Source organism: Rousettus aegyptiacus, unplaced genomic scaffold, assembly GCF_014176215.1.
Source record: "Rousettus aegyptiacus isolate mRouAeg1 unplaced genomic scaffold, mRouAeg1.p scaffold_m13_p_5, whole genome shotgun sequence".
In the NCBI taxonomy this organism is placed as follows: domain Eukaryota; kingdom Metazoa; phylum Chordata; class Mammalia; order Chiroptera; family Pteropodidae; genus Rousettus; species Rousettus aegyptiacus.
In genome coordinates this window covers 82,116,599-82,136,554 of record NW_023416308.1, presented here as the reverse complement: position 1 = coordinate 82,136,554, position 19,956 = coordinate 82,116,599, and the positions used below count along the sequence as shown (strand labels likewise).

At 42.0% G+C, this 19,956-nt stretch overlaps 1 protein-coding gene across 12 annotated transcripts in view; it reads left to right on the top strand.

Moving 5' to 3' along the window:
- The window catches only part of DENND2B (DENN domain containing 2B), a 155,189-nt gene that overhangs the window by 60,350 nt on the left and 74,883 nt on the right, over nucleotides 1-19,956 (top strand). For 2 of the 12 annotated variants that reach the window (XM_036221599.1, XM_016147383.2), the window contains exon 2: nucleotides 8,477-8,580. The exons of 9 other annotated variants lie outside the window; for them this stretch is intronic. The gene's annotated coding sequence lies outside the window, so the exon portion shown is untranslated. Of the gene's footprint in view, nucleotides 1-8,476; nucleotides 8,581-12,287; nucleotides 19,158-19,956 lie in introns of those variants that run through there. One more of the 12 variants, XM_036221600.1, reaches the window with a different exon arrangement.

Sequence of the window (19,956 nt, the reverse complement as noted above, 5' to 3'; positions counted from 1 at the left end):
CTGAAAGCCTCCTTGGGGGCTGGGCAGCTCTTTCAGGAACTTGTGCGGCTGCAGCTTAGAGGCAAACAAGAAAGAAAGAAACAAGGAAGTGGGAATTCCAAGGGCAGAGATACCTGATATGCTGAGGGACTGTGCCAAGGAACAGAATCGCAGGGGAAGGGAGACTCCGGCAAGGGCATCCCAGATGTGTCCTCAGGGAATCCACAGGGTTTACCGGCAAGGGCATCCCAGATGTGTCCTCAGGGAATCCACAGGGTTTACCGTGCACTAGGTGGGAACACCTGGGGCCTCGGCTTTTGTTGTCAGAGAGGAGTAAACCTGCCAGCCATGCCCTGGAGTGGTGTCTGGGAAAAAGCCCCTGGAAAGACCCAGCATAGGCAGGTTAAACAATAACAGAGCCCTTTTTCCAGGTGAATCGTGTCACAGCAGCTTCTACGTCTAAGGCCTGAAGAAGTTGTCCACAGTTTAGCTCGGGGCTGCAGCTGTTCCATACTCTTTGTCCATCCAGCTTCCCAAGCTGAGTCACAAATTGGATCTCTCCATGTTCCTTAAGGATTAAAGAGTAACATTCCTGTTCTCACTCCCTCTCTCCCCCTTCCTCTACTCCCCTTCCTGCACACTCTCCCCGTGGGCTCCCTCTCTCTAAAATTAGAATGATCTGTTACCCAAGGAAGTCGAAACTTTGAAATACCTTGGAGGATAGGCCAAGAGCATCTTCACTTTTCCTGGCTCTGCTGGTGTCTCTGGAATGAAGGGCTTGAGTGTACAGTTTGGAGTTGTCCCCCCCCCCCCCCGGCCCCACCACCTCCACCTCCCCGCCCCTGACTCCAGATCATGGCCATACTGCTGGCCTGGAACTCAAAGAGACCGTACCGTGCTCCATTCTCCACCTCACCTGATTCTAAGAACTATTTCGGGAGGTCTGCCCGGCACCTGAGAGAGGTCGCTTGATTTGAGTCCTGGGCCTTCCAAAGCACTTCCCTACAGGCCAGTGGGGCCGCGAAACTGAAGAACATGTCTTCCTTTTGTTTTTCTAGCCTTTACCTAAGGGCTGCCTGGTTTCTAACGTTGGGCCCAAGCGAGTTTTCTGAGGCAGCCAAGCAAAGGGAGCATGTATCCGAGCCTGCAGGAGGCCAGGCAGCAGCCGGGCAGAGCTCCCTGGCTTGGCCTCCCTTCTGTGCTCTACACTGGCTGGGGAGGAGAGATGCGTAGGGCAGGCTGGGGGGAGGGGGAGGGGAAATCTGTTGGCAGATAATTGAGTTCTTTGAGTGAGAGGAACCATGGAAAGTGGAGAAGGGGCCAGGAGGGCATGAAAGAAAAAATGACCATCTGGCATGGTCTGCAGGGATTTCTTTTTAAAGCCCGTGGGAAAACGTGAATTAGTGAGTGCCTTCTTCTGGGGGCAGGGAGGGGGACTCTGGGCATCTGTGTCAGTGGGTAGGTGGGGGAAATGTTGGCCACATCTGTCTTAGGGGAACATGCCATATAATATTGTTTGATAGACAAATCCTGGGGTCTCTGCTTCTCACCATAGGCCCTAGAAAACTCGTGTGTGTGTGTTAAGGGGAGAGGAAAATGTTAAATGACTTTGGACTATGTTATTGAAGGATTTTTCCTAAGATCCCTTCTCTTATTTTTTTTGGCTCTGATACACTGTTGAGGGGCTGTTGAAATTATCACAATGTTCTTCTCATCTAAAAACTAACTGAATGTTGATTGTACTTTCCCTATAAAGGGTGAATTATATGCAATTAGGGTATGCAAACTTCTTAACCAAAGTTGACCTGTTCTGTTACTAAGGGTCTGTTATGATCCCAACTCAGGTTTTCAAAGACCCAGACTCTTCGGTGTGACTTGTCATGGCAGGGGTTTGTATGTGTGCTGGAGATTGACTAATAGGAAGCAACACAGTGAAGAAAGGACTGTTCGGGAAAAATGAGATAAATAGAAGGTTATGGGAGTCAAGATTGGAAGCAGTAGGAACACTACTAGAAGGAAACAAGAGAGAGTCCCTGGGCAAGAGGACTGGGGAGAAGGTAGTTCTCAGGGGCGGCAGGGGGCATAAATAGGAGGGGGTACCTGGATGGACCTGGGAGGCCTTCACCATCAGCAGAAGGCTGGCCCGCCCCCAGGGGACTCAAGGAGACAATGTTGCTGTGTAGACCCTAACAAGCCTCTGGAGGGCAGAGGAGGGTGGGGGTTGCTGGCCTTGAGGTTAATACCTCTGTTCATTTGCTCTTGCGGTTGGCAGCATCTCTAGTGCCCATATGTTCCCTCTGTCTGTTCACCCATTTAGTCAGTGAGAGAGGATCTGGGCCAGACCTGGGCAGGATCTAAAAAAGTATCAAGTGTGGGACTTATCCCATATTCGCCGTATTCAGTGTTGTAGTGTTTTACTCCTCAGTGTGAGCCTCTGTCTGTGTGATTAAGAGCGAAGAAACATATGCCTATGGGTTTTGATGGTAGGGTTAATGGTCATCTCATGCTTTGGGCTGGGAAAAAGGAGGAGGGTCCAACTCTTAGACACTGATTTAAAGCATTGTTTGAATGATGGAAAAGAGCCAACTAAAGGACTGGAAATGTGAAGAGAGTGAGGGTCCTGGGCCTGTGTTGAAACATCTCTGAGAGTGTCAAAGAATGGGGTGTCTGGGGGAGGGGCGGGATGGGAAAGGAGAAATGGGAAAATTGGAAAGAAAACTATAAAGTCAGCTAGGTTTTAGAACTCTTGCTTTGTTGGAGGAGCTGAATTTCACTGTGCTCACTTGTGCCTTGAACACAGGCTCCTTTACGGAGTTCTGATAACTGAGTTTTATAGATTGCTTTTAAACATGTCAACCCGTCAAGTGTTTGTTCAACTGTCAGTGACAATTAGATACTCAGTGAGTGTATGACGTTGCCTTAGAGCAGCTCTGATGGAACCATTTGCACTTAATGTGAGTATTTTATATTCGGAGTCGTACAGTGATTAAGGGCTGGAGCTCAGGCATCTCATAAGCCTACATTTAGAACCTGACATTACTGTTTATTAGCTGCGTGACCCTGGGCAAGTTATTGAATCTCTCTGAGTCTCAGTTCTCTGTGAGGCATCTGTAAAATGGATATAATAATAGTACTTAGCTTGTTTGAGTTTGGCGAGGATACGATGTAAAGCTCCCAGCCCAGCTCCTGGCACATAGTAAATACTCAGTGCTTCTCTTTATTATTATCGACGTAGGGCGTAAGACTGGCTTCTCTTTAATGATGTTGGGGTTAGTATACTAGGGAAAGTAGGAGTTTCTGGTTTGCGTTTTATTCATTTTTCCATGAAGATCCCAGAAGAACCTCTGAGGTCGTCGTTCTCCACCCAGTGTCACAGGCTCAGCTTTACCTACCTGTAGGATGCTCACCCTTCACAGTCAGTCAGGAGAGACTTAGAGCTGCCTCTTGCCTGCCCCTTTCCTGCAGGCCAGCCTAGGTATTGGAGGCCTTTTACAAACTATTTTTTAGTGCTCTGGACACAGGCTCTCCCAGCACTCCTTCCTCCACTTCCATGAGTTCTGTCTGTGTATCCTTCAAGACCCAGCTTAGAGCATAGGTTTTGCAGCCAGCTTTGGAGTTTTGTAGTCTGGCTCTTGCTCTTACTATCTGTGGACCACTGGAAAATTAACCTCTGTAAACCTTAGTGTCTTCTGTAAACTGGGAGTAGTGTTACCCATCTCAGAGGTTTGTTGTAAGGGTTAAATGAGTTAATTTATATAAAGCACTTAGCTTAGTTCCTGGCACAAATGCTCTCAGTAAATGTTAGCTGCTGTTGTGAGATCTCTCCCGCCTATGAATTTCTCTGCCTGCATACAGCTGTAGAAAGAGTCCCAGCCAGGTAGTCAGCAGATCTGAGCTTTAGTGCTGGCTCTGTCAATGACTTGCTGGGTGACCCTGGGGAAGTGACTCGGCTTCTCTAGGATTCAGTTTCCACTTCTAGAAAGTGGGAGGTTGGAGTGTTTTCATTGACATTCTGACTTGTTTTTCCAGCTAGGTTCCCTGAAGTTCTATGAAATTAAGTATAATATTTTATACATTTTATTTTCCCAAGTTGGCCAATGTATAAAGTTTATGCTTCAAAAATATTTGAGTAACTTTTTTTTTTTTTAACCCTTGTTACCTGGATTCTAGAAAGCATTTCTACTTGGTTCTCATAATTTAGAGAGTGCCTGCTTGTTCTTAGATGCATAGGGCTTGGCTGTAACACCTTGCAAGGAGGCTCCAGCCCCTAGTAAGCTAGAAAGCCCACCAGGTCAGTAAGAAAGCAGGTGGGTTTCACTTGAAACCCCTGGGAAAATTTAGGTCAACAGATGTGTGGGCCACTTATTTGTTCTGCTGTACAGACTGAGACCACCTCTGTGAATAAATACTGCCATCACTGTTTCCTTCTCTCAGTGGAGAAAAATGGCAGTGTTTTCTGACTGACCTTCCTTTGGAGTTTGGAGAGAGCCAGTTGTGTTCAAAGACGAACTTGTGTGTTAGGGGAGGAGCCATCCAATGAAAGAGTATTGTTTAGAGCCTGGCCTCTGGGGCCAGAGTGTTGGGTTCAAATGCTGGCTCTGCCATTTACTAGCCATATCACCTCAGATAAGCTACATAGCCTGTCCATGCCCCAGGTCCTCTTCTGTAAAATGGGGGTGGTGAGGCCTAAGTGTCAAGTGTTTAGAACAGTACCTTGTTTCTAGTGCTGAATGTAATGTGGACAGTTGTATTTATCATTCCACTGTAAGCCAAGCAGAATTTGTTTCTGAGTGGCTGGTCTGTCGGGTTTGTTCTGCTGAGAAACGTGAGGTGATGTCCCCTTCCTCTAGGTCGTGCGCAAATACCTAGTATCCGCAGAGCAGTAATAAGCGTCCCCCAATCAGTACATAGATCATAGCTCTTGTACCTAGCTGTGGTAAAGACATACATAAACCAGAGGGGGAATCTGGCTGAACCAAAGGAGCATCCGGATCGAAGGCCTCTCTCCGATGAGTAATGTATATTACATGGTGCTGGGGTAGGGCCCTGGCAGAACCCGGTGTAAAAGAGCAAGGTGGGAAGTGGGCTAAGGGAGAGTGTAAACTCGGAGACAGAGAGAGCGAGGTATGGAGAGGGGTAAGTGGTTGTGGTTAAGAGAGTAAGTGGCATCACGAAGCTCTTGGCACTTTATCTTCTCAAGAGGTGTTTAACTCCCAGCCCCAGGTGGGACTTGCCCCAGCAGTGACCACTCAGCCCACTCTCAGAGGAGTGATAGGTTGGGATGAGGAGGTTCTGATCTGTTCCTAATAAGAATGATTAGCATGAGTAGCTCGGTGCATCTTATCTAGAAGTATAATTATAAAGAGATTTCCTTTTCCATCTACAAGAAACAGGAACTTTTGCTGCCAAACTTAGCAGTGTGTTTTAAGTCCCTCAAATCTCCTTTGAGTGCTACCAAAGCTCTCAGCTTTGTTGTTATCTCTTGTTGAAATATAGCCTGGAAAGGTCATATCGACAGTGCCAATTTATGGGCCTGTTGAACCCAGGCGGTCCTAGGGCGGAATGGGGAGTCTCTGGGAGTAGGTGCCTCACAGATTTTCCCTTTGAGTGAGGCTGTTTATAATTTAAGGTTGTTGTGTTGTGTTTTGCTTTTTTTTTTTTTTGCTTTAGAGCTAAACGTTTTATTTCTTCAGTTTTACTTCTGTAGGCGCCCTTCAGGAGAAGCTCAGACTTAATGATACTTAACAGTTACCAAAACTATGCCCAACGCTCTTTATTGGAGGCACGTTTTCTTGGCACGGAGTTGTGCCAGGATCCTCGTACTATTTAGTTTATTAGCAGTTTTTGACCCACTCTCTGTTCCAAAGGAGTGATTAAAAGAGGTGAAGACCACATAGTGTGCAAACCACACAGGGGGCTTTGTACTCACTTGTAAAGATCTGAGGATAAGAAGGTCAGATCCACGTGTGTATGTACTTTGTCACTTGGCAAAGTGGATGTGAATAGGGAAAGGTAACAAAAACCTGACTGACCCTGGCAACTATAAAAAGATGTGGTGCTTGAGTGCCAGAGGAAAATACCTGGGACAGCTGAGATGAACTTGGCAATGGCAGTGACTTTGGTTTGCATTTCGTGACTTGTCTGACTCAACTGTTGTGTTCAGGGAATTGAGGCTTTGGAGTCTAGAAAGAAAAGAGAGCACTAAAGTTCCTTAATTTCTTTGCTTCCTTCTAACCCTCTGATTCACACGTCCCGTTGGGTTCAGACATAAATGGAAAGACTGCCAGAGAAATTGGTGCTTTTGAAATGGAATGGGCAACACTGTCCTCTCTGGGTTCCCGTTTCTCTGGTTTTGAGTCATCACTGCTGCTCAGGATTGAGTTACTGCTCAACTGGGCTCGGAGAGGCAGCTGTGAGGTTACTGGTGGGAAGAAGGGCAGTGGGTTTTGTTAACTCTGAGTAAGTGCCCAAAGGGAAGTGGCAGGGATCAAGTTAAAAAGAAATCAACAAGGAACAACCAGAAATTTTTGTTCTATTTAAATTTCATCAAATGGAAATAATAGAAAAGTTTTTTTTTTTCAGTCTCAAAACCCACATCTGTTTGGTAAACCCAGGTAGGATCCAAAAGCAATGATATATATAGACTTTTTTTTTTTTTTACTTGAAAAACACCCAAGGTCAGATGTCTACTTAGCTTTTCTGGAAGAAGTTGAGCCTTAGGAAGCTGTAGAAACTAAAGGAAAAAACCACAGAGTTCCGTGTAGTTTGCTGCAATAAGGAAGATCGGCGGTGATGGGGGGGGGGCGGGGGGAGCCATGGAGACTGCAACACCCATGATGTCCTCCCAAGCCCCCGATAGTGGTTAGTGTTTTGTCAGTGGGGCAGCTGGGACCACTGTCTGTTTGTGGTCCCCTAAAGTTTAATGCTCCTCATCCTTTTCTCTTTTTTAATTTATAGTCTTTTCCTGAGGTCACATCTTCCACCGCTAGCAGTTAGTTGGAGAAAGAAGGGGGTGTCCAACTAGAGCTCTCTAGTTTAGAAACTGTTTGAATTTATTTATTCATTACATATGTATTGCGTATCCATTCCGTTCTAGGCACTGTTCTAAATGCCGGGAATGTAGAGATCACTAAGACAGCGAAGTCCTTGTGTCACGGAGCTTAAAGTATAGTGGGAGAGCAGTCAGTAAACAAGTAAAAGAACTCAGAAGTGAGATAAAGATAGTGATATGAGCTATGAAAGAAATATTGGTGATGTCAAAAAGAGAGAGAGAGTAACAGGAACTTAAAAGCTATTTTCAAAAGAGAAGTTAAAGAAGGCCTCTCTGAGAATATGACATTAGAGCCACAAGTTCAAGAATGAGAAGAAGCCATGAATGTGCAGATTTCAGGGAAGTGCCTGGATGAAAGAGGTAACAGCAAAGGCAAAGCCCCTGAGGGAGGAGAGAGCTTGGCATGTCGACAAAGAAGAACACAGAGTTGTCATCGTTAGAATATCGGGAGCCTCAGGATGTGTAAGATATTGGTAGAGGCTAGTTGAGGCAGAGCCTTTTGGCTGCAGTAAAGAGTTTGGAGAACCAATATGAGGGGTATACATTCTAAGTCTGTGGTACTATTAGGGATAAGGTGCCAGAATTTGAGAGGAATGTCGAATTTGATTGAGAAGAATAAAGAAAAAGAATATGGGGAAATAGGAGGTCTGGAACGGGGATTAGCACATAGCTAATTAGCTGAAGGAAATCGAATAGATATAATTCAGTTCTGCATATTTCTTGGGATCAAGCATATGTGATTTAAAAATATCTGTAGATTGTAGGTTTGTGGTATATCATTAGGAGGATCCTTACTCTATTCCAGGCATTGTGTTAGACTAGGCATTTTCACTTGATTATCGTATTAAATTCTTACAACAATCTGAGCAAATTTGTTGTTCTGATGTCTACAGATGAGGAACTCAGAGTGCCCAAATTACTTAAAATCCAAATCTACGTCTGTATGATTCCAAAGGACGTGCTCTTTCTATACTCCCACTGTAACTAGTGTGCCCAAAGCATCTCCTCTTAGTTACTTAAAATATTTAAAGAGCATTTTTTCCTGAATCGTTATATGTTGTTTACTGCATGTTCTCCTTTCTAGCCATTAGAAACTAGGATAGGTTTTGTATGTTTGTGGAGTCGAATGAGTCCCCCACCCCACCCCCACTCTGCCAGCTTTCTCTGAAAGGAGTACTCGGTAAAATACTGAGAATGCCCGTTCATGTCCGAAGCTGGGGAGGGTAGGTGTGTGTGGTAGAACTTGGGAGTAGGTAACCTGAATCACCTCTTGATTTGGGTAGGAAGTGTGATGGTCTTTCTCATTAAGGCTCCACAAGTAGTTAGATGTCTCAGATTATGATTCCTCCTATTTTAGACAGTAAGAAGATGGAATTTGTTTTTGGATTTAAATAATTTGTCAGTAAAGTAGCATTTGTAAATAAACTCTGATTTCCTGGTTTCCAGGTCTCTTTTAGGGTCTCCAAGTTTGTTGGAAATGTTTGAGGAAAAAGATTTGCAGGCCACAACTTTTCACTTGCTGGGAATTGAACATCGACCATTTCCTATTGGTGGGTATTTCTTTCTTAAGGGGCTGATCCTGTTTGGATTCTGTAAATCAAGGGCCAGGATTCTGAAGTGAAAATGTGTAGGGTGTTTATGAACTCTCATTCCTCCATGTTCGGGAGATCTGCGCTCAGCCTAGTCAGCCAGCTTAGATGAATCACTTGTGGTGGGCAGAGCAGGGTGAGATGGAACTTCAGATTTAAGAGTTTCCTGACACCCAGAGAAATTTCTTTCGTAAGTAGTTGGATTCTATTTTCCTGTCTTCCCTATCCCTGTCTGTTACTACTCTGCTTTTGAAGGAAAAGGTATGTGGTTAGGAAAGGTTCCTTAGACAGTGTTTTTATCCTTAGCACGAATTCACTCAGACAATAGATGGTTACCCATCATGAGCAGGAACACACAGATGAGTTAGGGGGTGAGGTTGAAAAGATTGGTCAAGGTCAGATCTTGAAGGGCTTGAACCCTCTAGCAATTGAGGAATTGTCATTTGAAAGCAGCAAAGAAACACAACTAGATTTGGTTGGTAGAAAAGAAACCTATGCAGCCCTGCAGAAGATAGAATTGGAGTGGGAGGATATTTATCTTATTGAGTGTAACTGAGACGTGATGTTCCAGTCTCTCAAAATTCATTTAAAACAATATAAGAGAAGAACATAAGGGGGGCTGAACTCCAGGTTGTAGAGTTCTCCGGAGCCTTAGACCAGTGGTTCTCTGACTTGAGCGTGCCCCAAACTCACCTGCAGAGCTTATTTCCAATTCAATAGTTCTGAAGTGGGGCCCAAGAATTTGTATTTTTTAACAAGCTTCTAAGTGCTACCACTGTGGGTTGGGAACCACTGCTTAAGAGACTTAGCAGCTGAGATTCAATATAGGCTTGAGGGCCAGATGCTAATTGGTATGCCATTTTCATTAACCCAGAATTTCATGTCTATACTTTAGAATATCTTGGGTGGCCAACCCTGTAACATGAACAGAGCTTGCCCCTGGTCACCATGACCCTTCTCATGATATCTCTATCACTTCTAGATGAGGTTTCCAGCCATGTGCTTGTCTCTCTCTATATATATACAGCTGTTTGATTTTTGGAACATGCCTATCTTAGACATTCGATTCTATTAGGATAGGGGACATTTATGCCAGGATAAGCTCACCCCCTCCCCTTCCTGCCCTTCAGCACAGCCTCTTGATTGGCAGACGCAAGGACTACAGGCAGGCTCAGCATTGAATGTGTTCTGTTGATTAGCCAGGTTGACACAAGACATGCCTGGAAGATTATTTCTTTAGCCCCAGAGTTGAATTTCAAGGACAAAGTCCGCTGTTGGCAGCTGATAGGCTGAGAACACCTGGAAGAGAGGATTTTACCTGGCTTTCACTTAGCTAGGCCTCAGTGCCTCTTCCCACAGAGGTCAGGTTTTCTACTTGTCTGCTGCCCGCACAGGTAATTTTGGGAAGCTCCTCCCAGAGCAGCATGGCTCCAAGGCACCGCCCCTCACCTTTGACTTTAGAACCTGTGGCTTAGTAAATATTACCTGCCCTCTCTCCCTTGACGTTCTCATTTCTTGACTCTGTCTGTGCTTGCTTCTCTCCTTGGGGAGAAGATCTTTATTTCTCCTTCATGATCAGTGACCCTTAGATTTTCCCTAAGGAAGTGATAATATTTTTAAGGCACATTGGGTTAAGAGGAGGAGGCTATTGGTGGCACTGAGCCCCAGTGCTGTTCCAGGGGTCGAAGTAGCCACTCTGCTCAGCCGTAACTCATTCTTGGCATAGTGGTTGGGAACTCTGATCCTGTCCCAGGTGCCTCAGAGTGTAGAGGTGAGAAAACTGAGTTTAGAGGTGAACCAGATGTGGCAAAGGTAAGACTGGGACTCAGGACTTTTCACTTCTGCTGATGTAGGGCCTTGCTGTGTGCACAACACAGGAACTGTAATGCTTTATAATTTCCGATTAGCATGCATGAAACTGACGGGCTAATTTTTATTTTAGTGTTTTTCCTTTTTTTAATAACAAAAGCAATACCTTTGTTCTAAAAGCACTAAAAAAATAGAAAAATATTTAAGTCAGACTATGAGCCTCTCCTATAAACCACTGCCCCAGAAATATAATCATTGTCAACTGTTAGGTAATGATAGATTTTTTTTTTCTACAATAGATTTACATATACATATATTTTATTTTTAGAAGAAAAGCTTATACTCTAATCAAAAAAATGGAAAATAAAAAGTATTGGTGAGAATGTGGAGAAATTAGAACCCTCATGCATCGCTGGTGGAAATGTAAATAGTGCAGCTGTTATGCAACCAAATTCTTTTGGTTCCTCAAAAAAGCTAAAACTTGCTATATGACCCAGCAATTCCACTTCTATGTATAAACCCAAAAGAATTGAAAACAGGAACTCAGACAATGGAATGCTCATGTTCATAGCAGTATTATTCACAGTAACCAAACGGTGAAAACAACCCAGGTGTTAATAGATGAAATGAATAAACAAAATATGGTATATATAATGATTACATGCTACATGCTATGACATGGATGAACCTTGAAATGAGCCGGACGCAAAGGGATGAATATTCTATGCTTCTATGAAATATCTATAATAGGCAAATTCATTAAGGCAGAAAATTGATTAGAGGTTACCAGGAGTTTAGGGAGAGAGGAGACTGAGGGGGGAGGTGCTTATTGCTTATATAGAGTTTCTGTTTGGGGGCGATGAGAGAGTTTTGGAAATAGCGGTGCTCGCTGTACAACATTGTGAATGTAATTAATGCCATTGAACTGTAAACTTAAAAATGCTTAAAATGGCAAATTTTGTATGTATTTTACCACAAAAAAAATACATAAAAAATAATTATATTCTATGGAAAATTTTTCTCCCTTGATAATTTACCTAGGCTATTTTTCCATGTCAGTACGTTAACTTTAACAGCAGCATTGTGTTTCGTCGGGTAGGTAAATCACACTTTAACCAAGCCCTATTGATGGCCATCTGAGTTGTTTCCTTTTTTTTTTTTTTTTTTAATTTTAATAAACAGGCTGCAGTAAACAGCAGTATACAAGCTGTCTTCGCCCAAGTGTTCTACTACTTGTATTACTTTAGGCAAAATTCCTGGAAGGGCAGATTTGCTGATCAAAGGGTATGCTCATTTAGAGTGTTAATAAGCATTGCCAAACTGCTTTCCAAAGACTTTGCACCAATTTCGTTCACGTCATGAATAAATATGGATACCTGTTTCCACCACACCCTTGTCAGTGTGGGTGTTATTAATCTTTGCCAATCTGATAGGAGAAAAGCATTTCTTATTGTTACTTTATCTAGGATTTCTTTAAGAGTGAAATCGAACATGTTTTATACTCACTGGCAGTTGTGCATATTTTTATGTCAATTTTTTTGTTCAAATACTTTGTTCACTTTTCCGTTCGGTCATTGTTTTTTCTTATAGGTTTGTAAGAGCTTTCATATAGTATTACATTAGAATTCTTTGCCTTATGTGTTAATGATATATTTTCCCCGGTTTGTTGCCTTTTAAATTTTGACTGTGTTTATGCTCATTATTTGCCTTTCACATGTTTTAAATTTTAATGTAGACAACTATGTGTTTTTCTTCCTAGCTTTTTTCCTCCTTCATTGCTTTTGAGTTGAATTTTGTTATACTTCTAAAAAAATTTCTTCACTCATCAGAATTATAAAAATAATTCATTCATGTTTTTGTGGTTCCAACTTTTACATTTAAACTGTAAGTTCGTAATTGATAAAAACCAAAATAACCTTTTCCCTATTAATTTGCTCCTCAGATAAAATTTGTAAACTTCTGTCCTCTTTAGTGTTTTTAGTGAGCGAAGCTGTCTATATTCAAATTCTTGTTATATTGCTTTTTTAGTATGTACCATAACCATTGCCTGCAACATTTTTACAGGAACATTTCTGACTCAGTTTACCAAAAAAAAAAAAACCCTTTAGCGAAAGAGGCAGATGTAGAAATTGCGCCCAAGTTTTCTGATTCCCAGTCCTGTTTTTCATTTTCTGCTATTCCTGTAAGATACAGCCAGATTCCCTTAATGTTTAGGGATAATTGTATCATTCTCTTTCTGAAAAACTACAGTAAATCCTACATGCAATTGTATTGACACACTAGACCTAGATATTGTCATGTAAAAGCCTCTCAGATTATACCTGGTTTGATGAACTCGGGCCTGGCTGAGGTGGGTGCAGGGAGGCAATGGCGTATTAAAGATGCTTGGTTTGGTACTGAGCAGATTCAAGGCCAAAGTCTGAAGGGATGTGAAAGCCCAGGAAAGTGTGACTCTGAGGGAGAAGAGCAGCAGGAAGAAGAGTGAAGAAATTTCTTAATCTGTTTGAAGACAGAGTAAGGAAGATTTTTGAAGTGAGAGAAGGAAGAGGAATAATGTTTATTTTTATTGAGGACCCGCTTATATCCTCGACATTAAACTACTAGGCCCTACCTAATTGTATTTTAAAAGTCAGCTTTTAGTGCTGGATCGACCTAGGGTTGCAGCTCCTGCAGGTTGTGCTATGGGTTGTGAACCCAGAAAATAAAGTCTTATTCAAGGATCCGAGGGAGCAAAATCCTGGAACTGAAAGTTAGGATTTGAGAGACTGAGGAGAGCACTATCGACCTGACATCATTTCTGTTCTTCTCAGCCAGGAGTTTGGATGGAAATGTTTTTAGCGGAAATAAGCTAAATAAGGAAGCAGAAGGAGAAAGTACTGCAGATCTGCAAGCATTCATTAGGTGCCTTCTCAGACCAGCTGCATATGGACGTGAAGTCCCTGCCTTTAAGGAACTTGATAATTTAGTGGGCAGAGCATATAAAAGGTCAATACCCTGTAGTGTAATTTATGCTGCCGTGCAAGTGCCACTGGGAGGAAAGGATTAATTCAGTCACTGGTGGGAAGAGGGTGAGAAAGATGAAGGCAGGATTTCACAGAAGAAATGGTGCCAGTTCAGATTTTGAAAGAGGAATTTTTTTTTTTTTTAAGTTTGTACCTTCGGCCATGACGAATGGTTATTTTTTAAGTGGACAAAGCAGGGAGGGGTATTCCAGGTAGAGGGATTAGCATGTACAAAGACAAGAGTGAAGCAATATGTGCAATTATGTGCACATAACTACCCTTTGGTTATTTTTCCTGTGCATGGTAACTCGGAATGAGCAGTGTCAGTGTGAGATTAGAGACAGGTCTCAGGGATTAGCTTTTGAAAGGCTGGATCCATCATTGTTCCACATACTACATCACCCCAAAACATAATGGGTGTTTAAACAACAATAACTTTATTATCTCTCACAGTTTTGGGGGTTCTTACTTGGGGATGTCTCATGCAGTTTTAGTCATACGGTGGCTGGGGTTGGAATTATCAAAAGACTCACTCACCCCCGTGTGTGGTACGTGTGTTGGGAAAACTCAAGCCGCTGGAGCTCCTCAGCTCTATTACTTTTACTCCATTCCCCTCTTTCTCATTACTACTACCGGTGGTCCCTCCAGCATGGTGGCCTCAGGGGTAGCTAGATTTCGTATCAGGTGGCTCAGGACCTGAAAGCCAGTGAGTGCCCTTAGAGAGACTGGCAGAGGTTGCATGTCCTTTATCTAACCTAGTCTTGGAAGTCAAGCTCCCTCACATAGGCCACCTCCTGTTCCTTGAGGTCGTTACAGGGCCATCTGGTTCAAGGAGAGGACTATCAAACAATTTGCAAACTTGTTTTGAAATCACCAGTCATACAGAGAAACCTGAATTATATGCTGTTAGGACAGTTTTTCCCAGACTTAATTCATTGCTTACCATCTTCACAATATTTTCATGGTCTCTTAATACCTGAACATAATGTTTAAATCATCTCACTTTTGAACTTAGATTTAGGTTAAGCATTTTTTGAGGGGATGTGGAAAAACTCTTTATGAATGATGCAGCACACCAGAGGCACATAATGTCTGGTTTTCCCACTATTATTGGTACTAAGTTTGGTCATTACTTAAAGTAGTGCCAACCAAATTTCTCCATCGTAAAATTATAGTTTTCGTTTTATAACTAACATAATCTGTGGGTGACCTTTGGCACTGTTCCCCATCAATCTTTCACTTAAGTGGTTTTATTTTTTAAACTTTTTTTTTATGAGAAATGTCAAACATACACAAAAGTAGAGCGAATAGAAGATGAACACCATCATATCCATCATCCAGCTTCAACTATTACCAGCTCATGGACCAGTTTATTTTATCTCTATCCTTGTCCACTGCCCCACCTTCTTCACTGCATTTTTAGAAGCAAATTCCGGGCATCATACCATTTTATCTGTAATCACTTCAGAATGTATCTCTAAAAAACCTTTCTGACATGTTTTATATGTGTTGATTTATGAGCAGCAATTTTTAGTTGCCCTCATGAAGGAAACGGAGTATACTGATGATTGAACTGATCCAGAGTTAGAGCTTTATGAGCAGGTACAGCAGAAGGAGAAAAGAACTAGGGATTTGAGGGTGCGATGGATCTTGGACTCTTACCTGGAAGGACAGAAAGGTGGTGGCTTATGTAAACTAGGAAAAAGGAGGAGGGCTAAAGTGAAGGTCAGAGTCAAGGTCAGAGAGCAGCTCCTGGGTGGTAAATGGGCGGGAGAGAGTCGGGTGGGGAGATTGTGGTCAGGGTGTAGGATTTTAGAGGACAAAATTGAGATGTGCGGTCTCAGGCAATGATAAGGTCCAAAGTTTGTCCATAGCTATGTATGACTAAAGTACCACTAAGGTCAGGGAATCAATTGTGAGACCAGGGTTTGGAGCAGATACATCCACACAGGTATCGAAGGTGCCAGGGTGAAGAGGGAGCTGTCAGGCAGAGCCTGGTGTGTGTTAGGGTGGGAGGAGATGGTGTACGCGCCCATCAGGGGTCTGCAGATGTGGGTTAGTTGCTCTACAGCAGAGCAGTATCACTATGGAATAGGTCGGGAGCAGTCAGTGGTGGGAAAAGGCAAGGTGAAAAAAATACAGAACATTTTCAACAGCTTTTAAGCCTGTGGTGCCCTGGTAGACATTGCTTTCCACCAGCTGGAATGAGCAGAAACTGATGTGGTAAAGGATTAGTGCTGAACAGGAACAGAACTGTGACCTGTGGGCAGGTGCTGCAGGAACCCTCTAGGGGAGACACGCTTGACCACCTACCTAAGTGGTGCCGATATGGCAGGAAATGGCCGGGGAGTCCCTGCTCACTGTAGTAGTCCCTGATACCTTTCTGATTGAGGTTTGTTTTGCTAGCTAATCTTTGTGAGGACTTGTGTTGCATCCTTGACTCGTTGCTTACGGGCTTTGGGTAGGGGCAGGTAGTGGGGGTGCCTGTCCCTGGATGATGCCTGGTCCAGAGAGCTCCTGCCATTTCTTGCCACTGGTGACCACTTGCCTCGTAAACTTATAGAAAACCATTGATGTCTTGGGACAAGAGGTGGAGTGTCCCCTTTTCTGATCTTGTCTATTCTGAACTTTGTCTCTGAAATATCTAGGGAAGGCATATATACCTCTCCTGGGTCATAGTCATTAAGCATATAGAAAAGAAGCGCATTGTAGGTTTTGGAGTTTTGAAGAACTGAACTAAAGTCATGGACTTGTGAATGAACCAGAAATGAAAAGTTGAAATGATAATTCCTCGTCTCAAGATATTTCTTGAGATAGTATGTTTGGGATGATCATCATTGAAGGGGAAGAGTTTAAAGGAGAGTTGGGAGAAAAGAAGGCTTATGCTGGTTAATGCCAGCATCGGCTTAATTCCCAAGCAAGCAAAGTCTGTACCCAGTGGAGTCTGGAGGTGGGATGATTTTTCACTATCTCGTCAAACACCTATGTTTAAGGGAGTGACTGACCCACACACTTACAGGGTTTTATGAGTTTTAATGTTGAGAGAAAAGTATTTGTGTTAGGTCGTATATGGAGTTCGTTTCCTGCTGACTTTGCTAGTGTGCACGTGTGCGTGCGTGTAAGCAGAAATGTCAGCTCTGCTTTATGCATCTCTGTGTAAAGGATTATGGTGGTTATTTACATATGAATAATAACAGCATATAAAATTTTTAGATACATTATTTCATTGGGTCTTTTCAGAAGAACCAAGGTGACATAATAAAGATGGCACCTTACTGTACTGAGTGGAAGGAACAAGAACTCCAAAGTCAGACCAAGTTCGAATTCTGGCTTTTCCTTTTACTAGCTGTATGACCTTAGGTTTTAGTTTTCTTAATAGGTAAAATAGAATCGATAGCATTTACCTCATGGGATAGTTAGAGCAGTAAATGAATTAACGTGGTTAACACCTGGAAACAATGCTTGGTACACAGTAGATAACTGGTAAAGGGAGGATTGTTCATGTTAACACCACAGAAACAGATCATCGACAACAAAGAAAAGAGCATACAAATGTTTTAATCTAGTTAATTAAGATGGTTTCTATGAATGGCCTTGAACTTTGAATCTGAGTTCCTTGGCAGTCTAGGAAACTGACCTGATAACCTTACATTTAGGAAGGAGGAAACACCATTTTCTCAAGACAGTCATTTTGTTATTTTAGTTTTATATTTTAGTAAGATTTCTTATATGGATATCTTTGTTGGAGATGTTGAATGATATCATAGATAGTAATCTTTATAAGGAAAAAATAAATAAATTGAGAGTTATGTTTTATTTACTTTTTTCTTGTTTTTACAACCACAGGGACATTACTTTACCATTTTTACAACAAATGCTTATGCGATTTCAATTTCTTATAGGTCTCTTATGGTGACTGCTAATAAAATACAAATGTATTACATGACCTTGCAATTCAGCGAAAGCCACCCTGTGAGGTTCTGAGCTAATGGTCTATCTATATAGCATTCCAGTGATCTGATAGGAAAATAGAGCTTTAAAAATCTAGGGGCATGGCTGTTCATCACACCCCTTAGACAGTCTTCTTTAAATACCGCTTTTTTTTTTTTTTAAGTTGGGATTTTGTAAGAGTTGGACAGCAGTAGTTCAATATTCTTTACTCTGTACTCTGTATTTCCAACTGAAAGCAGGTCTGTGAGTTTCCTACCAGAAAGTTAGAGTCGTGTAACTTGTGCTCTTGACTGTATTAAAAACATTATGCATTTTGTTTAAACTTTATAATATCCCTGGGAGGAAGGGGATTGACCAAATGTTTAATTCCTTCTGAAGTACCACATGTTGGACTTTTCTTCCACTTACAAATGGAAGGCTGACTCACTGTTGAGAGATCCCATGAACAAGCCCATTGCATTCTTCCCCTCTCTTCTCTTCCATCTCTCGAGTCATAAATACCAGGCAGGGATTTGCTTTATCTGGTATGACTGTTTCTGATTTGAAAATGACCATCATCACTTCTAGATAACAAATCATGAGATTATAGTGACTGAGGAGATCCTTATTGGAAGCGGGTGTCTTCCAGAAAACGGAGAACAGCAGCAAGGCAGGCAGGTGACTATCTTCAAATCACAGAAGTGCCCCTTGCTCTCTGTCATCCTTGTTGGTCAGAGATAGGTAGAAGGAGGGGAATTTGAGCCACTGAAGAATTTACATGTGTGTGTTTTTATCCTCTTGTACCTATTCCTCTTTGTAGTAGTGGTCTTAGGAAATAGGAAAAATTGCCATGATCACGGTCAATGTTTAATGTAAAGAAAAACTGGTGGTGGTTTTTCACTGATATAGGGCATATTCAGGCTTCGGGGTCCGGAGATAAAGCTGAGTGCTTGTGGAAATGCAGGCAGCTGGCTCCCTGGAAGAGAGCCATAGTCTGAAAGTACTAAGAATGGCTAAATTTCAGTGGACACCTGTGAAATCTCAGATAGTGTACCTTCCTACGCTTTCTTAACAATGACTCGGCCTTCTAGGGGCTGGTATGATTGGGGGTACCATCCCAGAAGGAAGATACACATGCCAAGAGAATGTCTGTGCTGGTTCATAGAGGCCACACAGCTAGTATTTTCTTATTGTTTTTAGGTTTTAGACGTTTCACGTTTGCCTAAATGCAAGCCTGGTTTGTGATTACCACCTTGCTTTGCCAGCCCGCTTTTCTCACTCTGTTCCTTGAGCTTCTCTAGCCTTTATCTCACTCATTCTAGAGAAATGGAATTGCTGATTGTGCAGGCGAGTCAAGGCCACTGCAAATGAGTCCTGGCTTTGTTTGCTTCAGTCACCCTCCTTATCACAGATAGTTCAGTCATGACTGATATTTCCTTAGGGCTTCCGAAGGTGTATGAGGGGTGGGGCATATGAAGGGAGAGTTGAATAAAGGAAAAATAGTTTGAGCTGAAAAGTCCACTTTCCTTAAGGGCTGTTCTTAAGTTGGACTTCATACCTGGAAGCTTAACCGGAGTCTACTTTCTATCACTCAGGCTGCACCAAAAGAAGCTGGTCTCCATGGCATGTTCAGAATGCGTAATGGCGTTTGAATTATTATTAACATTTTGTGTGGAATTGCAGAACTGCGTTGTTCTCTCTGCCTCATACTCTCTGCCCTTCACTATGGACAACTATTCCCAGCTGACCTTCTACCTCTTGCCGCCTTCATCTTGTTTCTGAAGATTCTCACACTAGGTAAAAACCTCTAAGCCCTGCGCTCTTTCATGTTTGTGGAGTTTTTGTTAGTCTTCTCTCTGCAACATCTTTTTACTGCTAACCTATTGCCTTCCAGGTAAAACCCTACCGCTATTGGCCGACCAGCTTGCCCTTATTTCCTGTTTTTATTATTTGTGCAAAATTAACTGGCTATTTTTTTTTAATAATAAAAGAAATACATGCTCATTGCAGAATATTTGTACATAAAAACTATTAAGAAGAAAGTAAAAATCACATATTATTTTTCTGCCAGGGATAACATAATCACTGTTAATTTTTTGGTATATATCCTTTTGAATGTTTTTTCATATATGTTTTAGATATGCTTTTAAAAATATACAAACGTAGCATTGTTTTATGTTACTTTTTTGACTAATAATAGTACATGGATATCTTCCACATACAATACATATAGAGCTATTTTGTAGTGTTTAATGCTGCATAGAATCCCATTGTATGGATGAATCATTTAATTAATCTGATGAGGGCCTTTTGGGTTGTTTCCATTATTTTGTCATTAAAAGCTATGTGGTGGTAAATATTTATATATATATACGTCTATCTATACCCGTATGAGTATACCTTCAGGAAAAATTTCTAGAAATGGAAGTGGTGGATCAAGAGGCATGTAATGTACTTATATTATTAAATAATATCTTCTAACTATATAGAAAGAAAAAAATTGAGGCAATAAAAACCTATATACCCATTACCCAAATTTAATAAATAATAGCATTTTACCATATTTGCTTCAGAACTTTTATTTTAGTAAGATTTT